Source organism: Falco rusticolus, chromosome 5 (assembly GCF_015220075.1).
Source record: "Falco rusticolus isolate bFalRus1 chromosome 5, bFalRus1.pri, whole genome shotgun sequence".
NCBI classification, from domain to species: Eukaryota; Metazoa; Chordata; class Aves; order Falconiformes; family Falconidae; genus Falco; species Falco rusticolus.
In genome coordinates, this window is record NC_051191.1 from 56191118 (window position 1) to 56208222 (window position 17105).

The 17105-nt window shown below is 37.9% G+C and overlaps 1 long non-coding RNA gene across 1 annotated transcript; it reads left to right on the forward strand.

Moving 5' to 3' along the window:
• Window positions 1–344: 344 nt before the first annotated feature.
• Window positions 345–17068, forward strand: LOC119148746. Its single transcript, XR_005104483.1, has 2 exons — window positions 345–414; window positions 15740–17068. It is a non-coding gene; the product is annotated as an uncharacterized LOC119148746 (long non-coding RNA).
• The last annotated feature ends 37 nt before the right edge of the window (window positions 17069–17105 follow it).

The following is a 17105-nucleotide window of genomic DNA, read 5'->3' on the forward strand; positions in this document are numbered from 1 at the left end:
CACTACTGGGTTGGATTTGAAATGACGATAACAGAAGTGCTGTGCTAAAGACCACATTTCTCTAGAATACGGAGATGCCGTGATGAACTGGACATACGGGTTAAGACTCATGTGAGATTTATGGAAACTTTTTTTTCTGATTTGTCTTGCAGGTTGCCATCACGAAAGCCAAAGTGGATTTCTCCGGTGTGGTGTGCCTGCCCCCTTCCGTCATTGCTGGAAATGGGCTGGACGGAGGAGGGGCTGGCGAAAATGATGATGAGCCGGTGCTGGTGTCACTTTCGGCGGCCCCCAGCCCTCAGAGCGAAGCTGTTGCCAATGAGCTGCAGGAGCTCTCCCTGCAGCCCGAGCTGACCCTCAACGTCCATCATGGCCGAAACCCCAACCTTCCTCCGCTCAGTGAAAGGAAAAATGGTAAGTGGTACAGTGCACGCATGGCTCGTGTAGTATGTCCTCACCAAGGCTGTACTGTGGTGTTGTCGTGGTACATGTTCTGATGACAGGGCTGCTTCTTATTGCGCCTTACAATGTTTTATTTGTATGAAGAACTAATAATCTAGAGTTGACAAAACTGACTTACATTGTTCAATGGGAAGGATTGATGTTACTGGCTGTGGAAGTTCCAGAGAGCTCCAGTGATAAACACTTGATTATTGTTTTAGGTGAATACCAGAAACGGCTTCCATGTGCTTTGTGGCGTCTAAAAGTTGTGCAAAGTTGAGACAGTCAGTCAAAGAAAGAGTTAGCTCATCTTCAGACTATAGCCATCTGTAGAGTTTTCTTTGCCACCTTGGTCTGCACTTACCAAGAGTGAGTAACCTTTTCACTGCAAATGTCTGAAAGGTTCTGTCAGACCTGTTAAAGGAGGAACAAGACCTCCTGTTAAAAATGAAATATCCCAGTAGGCATTCTAATTCTAGAGTGAGAATGACCTGCTTGTGTTTCTCAAGTTGTGAGTAGGTTATGGACAACTATGGTATGAATCCCTCTAATCGTTTGGTGGGTGTCAGTGGAGTGGCAAAATACAGGGTCACCTGGTGATCAGAATTTTTGGTATTGGAAGACTGTGAACTGTCTGAAGCTCCAGACCACCAGGCTGCCATACAAGCCTTTACATGTTCAGCCCCATTGCGTGACAGACAGCTGAAATAATTTGATAACTGGTGGCTTCTATTTGTGAATTCCTCTGGGTGATCTCCCTTCGCTCCACCTTCTGGGGTATATGTTGGTGGCTTTTGGCAATATGAAGGTCTTGCTAGAGTCTGAATGCTTGCTGTCGGCTTTACCTGCAAGGTACTATGGATATGAGCATGGTTGAGTCCTGGTTGCCTTACAGTGTTGGGGCATTGTATGTTGCATTATGTGCATTACATAGAGTTGTGTGGCACAGCATATTGGAAATTCTGGGGAGCTTTGGGTGGCTTTGTAGTCAGAATGTAGTCCTTATGGTAAAGTGATTTAGAATATGTGAACTGTAGGACAGTAATTTGGATTGGAGGATTACCTCACTTGACATGACTGGTTCTTTACTTCTAGAAACTGGGCATGCCCTTCTCTGAACAGTGTATCAGTGTTTTGCTAGTTTGAAGAATTGGTTAACTTCAAACCTAAATATTGGGGTTTTTTTAAGAGGATAAAAAGAATTTCCTCATTCGTATACATTATACCATCATTATGTGATTACAGTCATGTTTACAGCCTTAAAAATGAAGAAGCTAGAAGCTGTGAAAACAGAACAAAAAGCTCCTAATCCTTAATGTTTGTAGTCCTTTAAGTATAAGATAAAGGGCAACAGGTGGAGATAAAGATGGTGGTGGTAAGTAAAAGGGAAGAAATTGGAATATTAGTCATCATGGTAGGCTGTGTTCTCAACGTCTCTGCAGTAGTGGTAGACTTGGACATTTTATAGTTATGAAGGCAAGGAGAGATTTCAACTGAACAACAATTTAACTGAAGCAGTTTTGAAAATAGTAGAGAGCTTGAAGGCAGCATGGGAAAAGCATGAGCCTTTGTTTCCAAAACGTGACAGCTGGCCACCTGAAGGTGACACTGAATTTACTGGAGGCAGAATTCTTCTCTTAGTGAATAAGAAGTGAGTAAGGGTCCTGAATTGGGAAGAAGCCCAGGTTTATTCTTGGGAAAGAGATACTAGTGTCGAGAACAGGTAAGAGTACATTTTTAGGAAAATGAAACTTGTATCAGCACTTTGAATGGATACAAGCAGGACATAACAGCATTGTTATGGTCAGAGGAAAGGATATTTTGTTACGGAAATGAAGGAATCCTTATACCATCCAGTTGTTTGGATAGGTTTAAAAATTGATGTATTGGGAATATTTTACAGAAATAGTTTTCCTCTGTCAGAATAATGTTATTTTTATGGACAGAACTTTGAAGCTGTATCATTGTGGGCTGCAAATCTGTTTGATTGTTCTGTTTAAACAGGTGAAATAGAGTTGGGTTTAAAAAGCATTTGAAAAGGAACACCTCTGCCCATACCTGTTGCCAAAGAAAATTAGGATATTCCTGGAAGTGACTCATTAGGTGGGTCTCTTCAGAGCTGATTCTTTATCAGGGCTCAGCACAATAGTGGGAATTCTACTGCTGGAGGTGCAGCTTTTCAAACAAGGCATAAAGTCCAAAGTCCCTGATCTAGACTACCTGAATATTCCTTATCTTCAGAGGTGTACAATGCTCTTTTCTCCTAGGCTGCAGTATGTTGTTGTGTGTTGTTTGTGTGTACATTCCTTAAAGTATTGTGGGTCTGAAGAGTGTTGTTTAAATATGGTTATCTGCAAACTATCACAGCATAAAAGGAGACTTGGCTTAGTGGGCTCTTGAGAAACATAGCTGATGCATTTTGAATTAATAATTTTGTTCCCTCAAATGGGAACTTTGCAGTTATCTTGGAGTAGAGGCTGCACAGCGGCTGAAAGCTGTTGAGCTTGTTAAAGTTCCTTTTTAAAATAATGTATCTTTATTTGTTGTGCCTTTTGGCTTCAAACACGTTAAAAACCCTTTAGACGTGATCTGTCAGTCGGGTTGGCGATCTGTTTAAACATTTGAGCAATCCAAAGTGGTTGTAGAATCACATCTTGTGCAGTGAAACTGTTTCTGTGACAACTTGCCAAATTCAAGGTATGAGGAAGATTCAAGCTGAGTGGCAGTGGGAGGGGAGGAGATGGTAAATAAGAGACTTGCTGGAAGCTGCCTATCTGTGTCAAAGGGTCTCCTGTTTGCAGTTCTAGACAGGCATTGCTGACTCACAGCTAAACTACTTATGCTGAGCACTTCTCACAGGTTAACACTTCATGTAACTTTTTCTTACAGAAGACTGTTTTGTCTTTAGATGTCTATAGAAAAACATTAAATGGATTTGTACTGAATTTGTTACTCCAGGCTGTGGTTTTGGAACATGAACTCCTAGCTGAGTTAAAATAGAAATTTCTTTGGCATGTGAAGCATCATGGAATTATGTATCCCATGGGAGAACTGGGAGTGCAGTCTTTATGCACATGCTGCCATATGTCCTAGGACAGTGGGTTCCTTTTATTTATTTATTTATTTATTTATTTTTCCTTCTGCTGTTAGAGAACTGACGAGCAGCAAGAGAGAGTCTCTGGGGGTTTTCCTGTTGGTTTTGTTTTGTTTCAGACCCAGACTCCTCTTCATATTCTTCTCCCTATCACAGCTGTATGTTATCCTTGAAGGTGTGTGTACACCCAGATAGATGGGTGTAAAGACCTTAAACATCTTGATTGAATAGTGAAGTTACACTAAATTAAAATGCAATAAAAACTATTAAGGATATTTGTGAAATATTGGAACATAACAGATAGGAAACAATTTCTTCGGTGGCAGGAAGCCTTATGTGGCAAGGCGTTAGTAAAATATTTTGACACAATTATTAGGTTCTATTCAGAAATCAAGCCTAATGGAACATTTAAGATGTAGTTTTTTAATTTGTCTTTTTTCTTCACAGTTAATTTTCTACCCAAAATTCACATTCCTTCTCCTTTTTTACCCATGTTCATCAAGGCCTCAACTTTAACTATGAGATACTACCTGTGACTGACTCATTGCCACACAAGCCAAAAAAAAGTCATTGTAGAGTCATCTGAAGCTCTTAAGTGTATCTTGATTTTCCTTAGTCAACTGTACCAAGATGCCAAGATAACTTTTCCCAACCCTTAGGGCAGGGTTAGAGCAAATCCCTGATGAATGTGGTTACAAAAAAAGAGAAAAAACAGGTGATGTGAATTTTATACAGTTTGATCATTTCTGATCAAAATTGTCTTCATATTTAATTTTAATTTGAAATTATCATAATAAGCTCCACCAGCTTATGTACCCTCTCTCTTGATCCCTTTTTGCCAGATGAATTCATAGTTACCTTTGTCTAGTGGTCATGAAAAACATTGTGTCAGAAGCCTAGGACAGTCCTGGTTTCTTCTCACTGTAGGCTTATTTAAGATGAGGTAACATTCTATCAAAAGAATTTTTTTGTTTATTTTATGCATATTTACACCTTTGGACAAAACTTGTACCAGTTTGTTAATTTTTGGGGCTTCCTTAATCTGGGATTCTTGCCTTCTACAAAGTACCATATGTGTTGGGGGGAAAGAGACTAGCTGGAATGTGTGGAATTTCAGTATGACTTTAAGTCATATAACAGGCATGTGCCTTAGATATCAGAAGATACTCCTGTTACTGTAAAGACTGAATGCTGTACAAAGCATGGGATTAATCGTTGCCACATAAGCTGTTGGTGATTATACTCATAAATTGCAGAGTTGAACTTTTTAAATGGTTCTAAGGAGCTAATTTAGTTAGTGCCTATGTGCCTAGGACCATTTGTTGTTAAAAGACAAGAGTAATATTTTAAATGTTTATTAGGACAACTTGTTTTATTTTAAAGAATTGTGTAGGTGATCTTTCCTATCATTCTTTTATTAGGATATATGATACTGTCTCCCTCCCCTTCTTTCCCTTTCCCATCCTGGATTGTCATTACGTTGAAAGCAGTCAGATTCAGGATTTATTTCAAATATAACTTATTATGGTGGCTTTGCAGATTTTATAGCTGTTGTCTTGCTACTGTGACTTTAAAAACACTGATAATGTTTTCTTAAAATTGTGTCATAAAATGTCCTTTTAAAAAGTGAATATTGTGACTTGTGAACTCATGTAAGAAGTTCAGTGTGATTGCTTATCAACAAGGATGGTATTTTATTTCTGAGAAAGAGTTTTAAAGAGAGAGGATTATTCTGAAATTATTTGCTCAGTTTTGGGGGTTTCTTTTTTGTTCTAGTGTATGTCAGAGTTCTGGAATAGTGTTGACTCAGTTACATTTAATTACCAAGTGGTGGTTACTGCCTCATCCAGAATTTACATGTGAAGATTAAGTCTGTATTGTAACAAAAGGACCAAGACAGGAAATACGAAGCTTTCTCTGATTTGTCCCTCACAGACATTCCAATGAGACTTGCTGTTTTCTCTTGTGTGTGAGTAAGGGCAATGGCTGTCAGAATAACAACAACCAGTCTATCTTGGATAGATTTGTGTTAAGAGACTTCATGTCCCGGGAGACTATAAATTTAGCATGCTGTCTGAAAGTTTGTGATAGAGCTATGAGATTCAGGGCATGATAGAAATGACTGGCCTGTTACTGACGGGAGCTGCTAAACAGCTGAGAAGTGGTAATCTTTTGAAATTCTTAAAATAAACTTTTAAATAGTGATGGAGGAGTGGTTGAGCTGCAAGGAGTAGTGCCAAAGGCAGCTTTAATGTAGTAGCTTTAACAAGTTAACTCTCAGCACAGTTCTTGTTTGTTCCTGATCATGTTAACAAGGTTAATGCCCTCTTCCACTCACTGGTTTGTAATATTTCTCTCCCTTCTGTTTTTTCCTATTTCAGTTTGCCTTTGAGGTTTCAAGGTTTGGGGCTGATGGATGAACATTAGACGCAAAATTTGATAGCTCTTTAAAAACTGTTCTTTTTTCATGAATTTAATCTGCTTGCTAAACAAATCAGGCTCGGATCTGGGCAGCTGTTCTATCTGTGTAAGGACTTCAGTTGCTGGTTTTGGTGTTAAGTATTGAGGGTAGTAATGGGGAAAGGAAGTCTGGCTCTTTAAAGGGAGAATGCCATTCAGCAGGATTCTCAAGTGGTCTACTTAAACAGTTCGTGGCTGCTTAATGCAGAAAGATTGCACCGTTTCACAATAGTCAATTGCTGCTAGTACTTAGCAAACTGAATCCTAGCTTTTGGTGATAGCCTTCTTCTGCAATGCGTGGCTTTCATCAACAAAATTAGAAGTTTTCTGTAATTCATTTATATTGGGATACTGTCAGCCTCTTCTGCAGTCTGTAACTCTCCCTCTGCCACAATCAATGCATTACCATAAAGTATAATGAAGGAATCTCTATCTGAAGACATTCAGTAGTGCAATCTTCATCTTCCTTGCTGGCCAAATAAGCAGCATCCTGGTTAATGCTTTCAGTTTCATCTGTCTGTTCATGGTCCCTGACAGCGTGTGTGTACATGCTTCAGGGAGTTAAGTGATGTTCCTGGACACTGTAGGAAAGATTTCCTTTCCACTTTGCTCATACTGCTTCCCCTTATTTCCAAGTATCAACACAAAAATAAGCATACTTCCTGCTGAAAATTGTTGTTTTCCCTTTATTTATGATGAATATGGATATTCAGGGTACATGTTAAAGGGACTTATTTCTGCCACTTATTAGTGTCTCTAAATTCTTGGGATACAGTACACCGCTGCAGTTTCTTTCCAAAAGGATTGCACAGCAAGAATGACTATTTGGGCCTGCAGCTTTCGCCTAGTCTGGCTGCAAATCTAGGGCTGCCTAAGTAGTGTCTGAGTATGAGAGAAGCCCAAATGAGCTGCTTCTCGCCCTTTTACAACACGCTACTGATGTAAGGAGTATGGAAATCAGATAAATACTACAGTATCATCACTGTAAGGGATTTTCCTGTATTGTTTAAAGCTGCCAAATGATGTTTTGCTGTCTCCTTTGAAGCCCCAGATGTGTTTGTCTGGGGGAGGGAAGATAGGTTGCTAAAACCTGCCATGCTTTTCTCTCAGCTGTCGAGCAGCTGTTGGGGAGTTCTTGCATCTGAGTGCCAGAGAAGCCCTGAGGTTATTTGAGATTGGAGGGGTCAGAAAACAGTGCTAAAGCAGTTTTGCACAGCCAATAACTCATCTTCATGAATACTGTTGTGGCAGGAGAGGGATTCTGACTTGCTACAAAGGGATTTTAAATCTAAAAATTGGTCTGTATCTTTGTTGCAGAGCTCAGTGTATTTTTGGGCTTGGTGCAAACATACGCAGTTACTTATTTAGATGACCTAATGAGAAATGACGATGAGCCTTGGGGAAAGATGTGGAATAAGGGAAGGCTGCTCTAGGGACAGAAGTGTTGGAATTAGTTTGTTAAGATAATTAAATTATCTGTTGGGCAAATTACTTGAGACTCTTTAGAGACTAAAATTGAATTTCCTTTCTGCTGGGAGCTAGAATCATCTAGTGAGGAAAGACTTAATTCTATTTTTACCTTTGACTCAAGAAATATTTGACTCTAGATTTTGTCCACTATCCCAAATAAGTTGAAGCTAATCACCTGGATGTGGGAAACATAGCTTAATTATTTTTTTTTTAACCTCTAGACAGGTTGGATGCAGGGTGTGATACACCATAGGAAAACTCTGAAGGAGAAAAGGCATTTTGTTTGTTTTTAAGAAACAGATGCTACCATTATTTGGAAGAAGTTCCAGTAGCTCAGGTTTAATGGTCTGCAAGGGGAGTTGATAGGAATTGGGGAGTAATGCAATTACTAGAAAAAGAACTGGTGAAGACTGAAGAAAAGTGACAGACCTGCCAGCAGGCTGTATATGTTTTTGGCCGTGTTGTTTCAAAGCTGAGAATATCTGCATGTTTGTTACCACTGGGTCTCCTTGTCCTTGGAATGAAATTGCCTAATCAGCAGAGCCCCTTAGGGGATTGAAAGTCTACCCAAGATGTCATTCTTCTCTTTTAGAAGGGGGAAAACGTGCCAGTTCTAGTGTCTCTGACCCCTTCCTACCCCCTCCCTTTTACTTACAGAGCATCAAGGGGCGTACCTTACTTCTGCAAACTACACATCTTGCGTTACTCTTTGAGTATTCATTTTTCTCCTAGCAGTAATTTGATTCTGGGCTGTTCCAACTTGCCTGTAGTGAATAAGCAGAGAACTGCATGTTGAAGGACTGAGTTTTCTCAGTAGGCACCATTTTCATCATATAAGGATGAGAATTTCTTGCAAGTTTTGAATCAAATTGAAGTTGAGAGGTCCTCCTGGAGGTTGTGTTTTTTGTGGGGGTTTTTTTTGGTTTTTTGTTTGTTTTTTTGGTTTTTTTGGGTTTTTTTTTTTGTTTTTTTAAATTGTATGTAAAAGAGAGGTCTTTAAGGGATTGTAACTGTGAGAAAAGGATCAACATGACACTGCTGGAACCAGGAACGCAGATGACAACACTCCAATCAGGTATTACCCCAAACGTATCCCATGGGTGAATTTTGCTAGTGAATCATGGTTGTTGAACTGTATAGTGAGTGCTAGAAGGCTATGTGACTTTGAGTAAAGACAAATTAGAGACCTGTGGTAACTTCATGTGCAGGTTGCAGATGGATGCTTTTTTGGATGTTAAATACTGCTCACTTTAGAGCTTCATCAGAGATAAAATTACCTTTCTGGTCTTCATTTGTTGGTTTGCTCCCCAGTGTTAAATTTAAGTGCCACATAAAGAAAATCCCAGTCAAATCTAGGACTTGCGAAACAGAAGAAATGTCTTTAGAACTCTTGGCTAATTTATGTGGTTTTACTGTTAATTATTTTTTGATGAAACATATTCTTGCTGCTTTGGAGAGATTTAAATTGTATATTTTGGGAAAAACACTTACGCTTTGAAACTTCCCAATGCTTGTTTTATATCTTGAAAGACTGTTTCCTTGAGAATGGAAGTGGTACTGTGTTTATGTGATGTTCTCCTAAATACTATAGTCTTTTTGTGATACTGTGTTTACCTGTTAGATATGTACAGAGTTGCATTTCTGACGCATTAGATGTGCTAGAGTGAGAATTATCTGTTAATGGCAGTATGGTGTACTTTGTAGGGCATTTTTATCTGAGGCTTTAGAAAATTCTGTGGTCATGAAACTTAAATATGTATAGATATGAATGTCCTCTGTTGTATGGATGGGAACAGAGACTGACTGTAATCTTGGTAAGATGTGGTTGCAAAACAGTAGTAGCCTAGGAGTCTGGGTTTTAATTTGTGTGCTCTTAATCTCTTATACAGCATTGCCTGAAAAGAAGCACATATATAATGCCAAAAGTGTCAAGACAGAAACAAGATGTTTCTGAAAGTTAAATGTTTTTTATTTTCCTTAAGTAGTGATTTAGAAAGAGAAAAGTAAAACAATATAGTTTAATATAGGTTTGGGTTTTTTTCTTTCAGAAACTGCTGTGTTTTTCCTGAATTTGCGGCATTGATTTCCCTAACATAGAGTCTTATGTCTTGTAAAATATCAGTGAAGATTCTTTATATCTATAAAGATCCTGTATGACCTTATTTTATTGTTCTGACATATGGTTGTATTCTTCATTGTTTAGAGAACCAAAGTAAGTATGTTTTTTTCCATCTCCTGTTGTAGATAGGAAAGACAGGAGAAGTGTTATGGCAGGGCTACTTCTTACATGGAATACATAGGTTTTGACTCAGTTCAGAAGGGTGTTTGGACACAGTAAACCATTCCTCTAGTTATACTCTGGTAGCCGGTGAATTTCGGAGGTAGGATTTAAACATTAGCAAGGTGTTTGGTATTGAACAGGATGTGTATGGCAAGACAGTATGTAATCTGTTTTTATTGTAAAGAAATTTTTTTTTTCTTGGTATAATAGTTATTACATAAAAGCCTGAAAAAGATGTTTTACCTCGGTGTGCTTTGTTTCTAATAGGTTTTCTATTTCTAATAGGTTTTTCTTCCTTGCAGGCAAGGATGAGCCATGGAATTTATATTTCAGGGTTCTTGTAACTGAATTTGTGCGTGATATTCTGTGGAAACTCACATAAAAGTAAGACTTGTTAAAGTTAGGGAAACAGCCTTCATAATAAGTGTTACTTTTTTTCAAAACTTTTGTTTGTGGCTGTGTTTCTCATTTCTTCCAAATTATGAAAACTCCTAAGGCTTGCATTTAATTGTTAGGGTGAGAGTTTATCCCACCAAAGAGTACTTGTATGTAGCTTTTGCTTAAGTCAGCTAACTCTAGTCCTAGATTATGTAGTGGCGTTCTGCAATGTTGAGGCAATTTCCTGGCAAGCTTAGTTTAACTAATGAGGGATACAGATTTATTGCATGTCTTCCATCAGTGGCAGCTCTCTTTTCTCCTGGATCAACCACTGACGGAAAAATATTAAGCAAGAATCAGGCAAATGTTTATGTAAATGGATTCACAAGATTGGTGGGGAAATTAAGTATGACAGCAGGATGGAACCATGTGCATAGTAAGTTTTAAAGATTAGTCTTGAATAACGGAAGTGTATTAGAGGCTCCTAGGTAAGGAAAATGGCTACTTGATGCTGAGACCAAATTGTTAATTTTTTTTCTAAAAAAAAAAAAAAAATAAAATAAAAAAGCGATTTCAGCTGCTGTTAGTTGCTACTGTTGTTTGGCTTAGTGAGGTAATTAATTGCCTGAATGTCTGTTGGGCAAACTACTTGAGACTTTTCAGAAACTGAAATTGAATCTCCTTTCTGTTGGAAGCTAGAATCATCTAATGAGGAAAGACTTAACTTATCAAAGCTTCTTGGCCCTGATGTTCATCTCCAGAATCCCTACTGGAAAGACGGAAGTTGGAAACAGTCGTCCCAGTCAACTCATCAAGTTTTTGAACAGCCAGCGAAGAGAAGTAGGAGAACCATGGCCTAAGCTGGCTAAATAAATTATGGTGATAGAGTGTACACAGCTTGCACTCCATAGACCAAATGTTCCTAAAGCTGCAGGTTGTAAGACTGTGCTTATTTAATGCTGGGGTATTAATGGGAGTCCACTCAAGGAGTAAGTGTATCTGAAGCCATAGTTCACATAGGAAATAATGTTTGTATTCCTTGTTAGGGGGCACATCAAAAGCAACACCTTTGATACTAAAGATGAGAAAACCTTCTTGATATTTTAGGGAAAGCTGAGGGGGAGAATACTACTTTACTCTTCTGGGAGCAGAACAACTTAAGCAGGGAGGGACTGTTTCTTCAGAACAAAACATAAGTGAAGCAGGAACAATATGATTAGTGAGGCGCACATTGTTATTAACCAGAAAAAATAAAACACACCTGTCAAACCAAAAAAAGGAAGAGTAAAAAGTACTACAAGTGATGACAGCTGAGGGAGAAAAACTGAAGGTGAAAATCGGGCTGAAAAGACATTCCAAAAAGACAGTAGTCTCAGAAAAAACTGAAAATAAGAGCAGAAGCTTAACTGCTGTATTTGACATCTCATTGGACTACTGAATTTGTTTGAAGAACTGTAGTATTACTGACCCAGTCATTCAAAAAGTGGCCATACACAGGGAGGCAAAATTCTACATTCGTTTTCAAGAATACAGTTTTGCAAACAGACCTGTGCCAGTTTGCATGTTTTCACTCTGTTGAAAATGAAGCTGATGTGCAGGTCTATACCAAGCTCCTAGCAGTGGGAGCTCCCTTATCAGTGTTTTTTTTCGAAGACGCTTGGTCCCTGACTCATGTTTTCTTTATATTTATTTACTGAATCTGAAAGCTTGCTGTTTCCTTCTCATTATCTACTTAAACCTAATCTCCCTATGTAGACCCTTCTTTTGTTCCCCTGAAGCCATTGTGTTATTATTCATGTCACTACCTAATTATCCCATATGGAGATCTTTCAAATTCTTTTGCTGTTGGTCACTAGTCAGTCAAGATATGGAGTGAATAGTTTGTTGATATGACCTGGCTTTGTTCTGTAACAGGCTGTTTGGTCCATTGAAAGAATGAGTCATGAATATTATTTTTTTTTAATGAAGAGGGAAGAGTGCTGGAAGAATACTTTTTTTGACACAATCTACAATCTAGTAACACTTAAAATTGTTTTTGAACAGCTATATGAGGGACTTGCGCAACTTAAGGAAATCTCAGAAGTCTTGGTGTGCTGCTGGCCTCTGTAAGCACAAAATTTGCATAAATGGCAAATGCAAACTTTCAAAGATAATTTTACTTTTTTATTTGTTATTGTTCATCAGTTTCATTTTATGACTTCTAGCAGGTGGCTGGGCAGCAACGTGTGTGCATTACACATACAGAGGTGCAATCAGCCAGGTAGATAAACCCTAAATTTCAGATGATTTTTTGCAGATGTTTTGCATGGATGGAGAGTTATGGCCACTTAAGGTTGCTTTGAGTGCATTGGCACAATTAATGGCTGTTAGCACTTGGCCAGTTGGCCACTTCTGTTAATGAATTCTATTTCCCCTAAATTTTGCTCTTCTTAAAACCTGCTTCCTTTACTGTTCTTGGTAGTGTTGCTTTGTTTCTGTGCACTACACTGTGGTTTGCACTGCATTGGTATATGTTGCATGTTAATAATTGTCTCTGTGTAATCTTAATTTGTTTCTGTGAGTATACTGAAAAAAATAAGATCTGTTAAGCACAATCTATTGCATAGCATATTTGGGTTTTGATATGTCATCCCATTGGCCTGCTGAAAAAAAAATGTATCTTAAAATCTATTAGTGATCAAGCCAGGTATGCAAACCGAAAGCAGGTTGTTCTAAACTATTAGAAGTGCAGTTTAGATGAACAGGAGAGTTTTTTCCATGCATATTTGGAGAACAGAAGTGTTGTTTTGAAGTCAACACTGTAAATGAGAATAGAAATAATTCAGTTCTCTATAGTGGATAAAACTTCTGTGGTCTAATTTGCTTTGTATCCAGCTGGTTCTGAAAAGGGAACAATTGTTTCAGCTGAAAATTAGTGTAATCTTTACTCAAATGTAAAACTTCACTCATTTGCAGGGGAAAAGTTGCATTTTTTGAGCTACTTTAGCAGATTAGGGATGTATTAAACTCCATTTAGGACAAACGGATGCTGATCCCATTCATTCTTTCTTTCAAAACACAGCTCCCAGGCTCTTTCTCTTCCCTCTTTAAAGGATTTAAGTTGAAGTGCTTTGGGGATGTCAGCTGCTAAACTGCTTCTAAAAGGAAGAAAGGGGACAGCATGTCTGTGTATTGGTAGAAGGGAGGTGTCCCCCTCTTCAGCTCTTTCAGGAGTGACAAATGTCAGAGTTGCATTTTTTTGTTAGTTGTTCTTGTTAGTTTTCTTTTTCCTGTTTTAAATAAAATTTAAATTCAGCTCTGGCTTTTGGTGGTCATAAGAATAACCTCTCATTCACGGACTAAAATGCCTTCTAACTTCATCATGTCTTTCAAGCACCTGTTAGTAAGATTTTTTTTTTTCCCTTACTTTTGCTTTTATTTCCTAGTAAGAGGTTTTTCTAGTAGTGAGGGTTTTTTCTCTGATTTTCAGCATTTTGTTTGAATAGTAGAAGTAAAAATACTGATATTTTTTGTTGTTCTTCGTTTTCCTACCCCAACCCCCTTGGAATTTTGAGATTGCAGTGAGTTCTTGAATCAACGCAGTCAGGATTTTCATTTTGGATGGAGGGTGGAAGTGAGGGCAAAACATTCCTAAGCTTTATAGCTTGCATCATCACCACTTTAAAAATAGAAATTTTGATTTCAGTTTGCAATCTGTGGTATTTGGAAATGTAACTTTTTGCATGTAGGTAGCAAGTTCCTGGGGAGTGTAAAGAGTTCCCTCGTTGCTGGTACAGTTCCCCAAGATGTGTATATTCTGGGTAGTGGTAAAATGACTTTTCACTGGCGTTTAATCAGAATCCTGCATGTGATTCAAAGAGTGAACAAAGTTATGTGAGCTTCATCGTCATCATGCAGTGGGAATTCTTTCCGAAGCAGCAAATGGGATGTTCCTGAAGTCAGCTTTAAATATGGAAATTTTTATGCCAGAGCTACTAACTGTGAAGTTCTGAGTTGGCTGTTATAAGACATGGAGTGAGGAGTGAACCGCTGTAAACTGCACATTACTGAGTTATTCCATTCATGACAGATTTGAACATAACCTTTTGCTGTCTTTTATCCCTGTGATTAACTATTGAGTAATGAAATCATTGTGGTGTTGTGTTAACCAAAGTAGAGTTAAAGGATTATACTGAAACAAAAGGATGCTTTTCATTTTTTTTTCTTTCTTTTCTGTCAAGAAGGACAGCCTACAATAAGAACCACTCATTGGAATTATTTAGCTGAGCAGTACTCATTTCTACTGAGAACTTTAAATTTAAAAGAACTGCTGGAAATGTATTAAAATCTGAAGTAAGCATTTGTTGAAGTGTTAAGTTACCTTTTAAAAATAGATATTTTTTTTCTGTCTGCTTTGAAAATACTCTGTTCATTCATTTTATGGCAGTGAGTGTTACACTACAGGTCGAGAAACAGGGAGCAGAAAAAAACCCACCCAGGCAGCTTTTTGCCTTATCCATTCAGTGAACTAAGATGAACTTTCAAGGGCACACACAGGCAGCATTTGTTCTATAACAGCAAAGATACGGTAGACATAAAACAATTATTCACCAACTGCTTTGTTGCCTAACCTTTCTTATGGCTCCATTTTATTTTAAAATGTAACTATTAAGAAATAACTTTAAGGGAGGGGGGCGTGTGTATGCATTTTAACCAGTTTCCAGTCCACATACAAAGATTGTCATCATCATATTGCAATTTTTTTGTATCATTCACCAATTGCTACTAAAAACTAAATGAAAATTTAAAATGCGTGTGAACTCTTCTTAGAGTTTTAGATGCTGTAACTTTAATCAAAGCAGTCTTCCTTGCTGTGAAATTAATGCATTATGTATAATGGGCCCTATTTAATTGCTGTCATCATAAACTGTAAGTTACCTGCTCATTTACATGATGAATATGAATCAACCTTTCTTCAGGAACACAGTTCAAATGCATGAGCAAAATGAAGTAAAAAAGAATTATTTACATCATCTTTTATTTTGGAGTCTTTAGGCAAGATTGTATAAAAATTAATGATTATTTAAATAAGCCTAGACTGATCATTGGCACTTCTGTGGCCTGCCACTAATTTAGGTTCTGGATTAGTATCTGAACGTTGGTATTCAGAGTCTCTCTAAACTGGTATGATGATTACACCACACATGCTTTGCCTTGAGGGACACAGTGCAGACACACATCCGTTCTGTCTTCCAGTTACCTGGTTACTCCTTGCTATCCCGTGTTTCCCAGATTTAAGAGGTGACTAATGTTTAACAAAGTGCTCAAGTTTCCCTTCCTGTGTGATAGCAGAAATTTACATTAGGGTTTAGATTCAGGATTATATTTTTTGTAGTAATGGGATTAATTTCCAGTCTATATTTTGATTATAGGCATTAAAATATGATTTTTAAAAATATATATTTAACCTTCAATATGAATCAGTCCCTAATTTATGCCCGGAGCTGTATAAATCAGTGGTGGGGGTTAGGGTAACTGTTGAGGTTTTGGGAATGTCTCTGATGTTGTTTGATGCTATGTGGAAAATGACATAGATACATTTTAATATTTAAGTGCTTGTCATCTGCTTTTACCAGTCTCGAATGACTCCTGCGGCACAAAAGAACCCAAAACAACCCAACCCAACCCCAAACAAATTAGCCACAAGAAAACCGAAACCCCAAAACCTGAGGTAACCTACAGCTTCGTGTAGTGTCTGGATGCTCCTTGTTGCTGAGCTGGTGCACCTCAGTTCAGACGTACAGCACCCTCTGCTGTTCTGACCTCGGCTTCTTCCAAGAAGAGACTGACACCTGTTTCCAATTGTCTTTCTAAATGGAGAAACCTCAGCTGGTTATCTTGAGGTGACCTGAACTTTTTTTTTTTTTTTTTTTTTTCATTTTTGACTCAGGAAACATGAGCCCTGCTTTATGGAGGTGAAACTAGAATCTTTTATCTTAATGGAAGAAATATTGTCCCCTTCTCCCCTCAATTTCATTGTCAAGATAATTTTACTAATAGAATCAATATAGGAGAGTAGTTTAATTACATTGGCAGAGCTCCCTTTAGTGATGAACCTTAGTGTGGTTTAAGAATGTCTTGTGTCTTGGCGGTACTTTAAGTAGGTATGGAGTCATAAACAGAACTGGAATTACCCTTCAGGGTCACAAAACGCACTCCCCTGCTGTTGCAAGTAATTAGGTCATATAATCCCCTTCATAGTTTTATCAAGTACCATTTTAAAGTGTTAGATTTCTTACTCACCAAGCAACTCACTGGAAAGCTGTCCTAGAATTTCTCTCTCTGGTTAAAAATCTTGTAGTTTTCAGTATTAAATGAGCATGTGTGTCAGTTAGTCTAGATACATTTTGATAGTTAAACTGACGCAAACCTTAATGTAGGTGCAATATTTTCGCCAGAAGAAGCTGCATCCACTTACAGTATTCTTAAGTAGGCAAGTGCTGAAGTAATGTCTGCTAATATGACTTGCTGAATACTTTTTTGTAACTTTCTATTGTGATGCTTATTTTAAATCAGATCCTTGAAGTAACATTAATGGTACTTTCTAGCATTATGCACAGCACTGTAATCTCAACAGGTTAGGAACCTATTTAATTACCCAATGTGTGAAATAGGTTGAGAAATGTATTTATGGTTCTTTGTAGTCTTTTCCATTTTCTTTGCCCTGATCGTTTTTTCTCAGAAATGTGTGTATCCCAGGTAAAGATGTTGCAGCTTCCAGTGAAGCACAAGCTGGCTTGATCAGCCTGTAATGATGAGTGACCTTGATATTTTTCCTTTCCCCCCCCCGTTGGAGATACTCTGCTTGAAGCTGGTTTTCCTTGTCTATGTCTTTCAATATTTGAGATCTGGATTTTGTGTTCACTGATGTCAACTCGATTAAATATACGTCTTTTAAAAACTGAGTAGTTTTGATTTATTAAAGTTACTATTTGACACTCA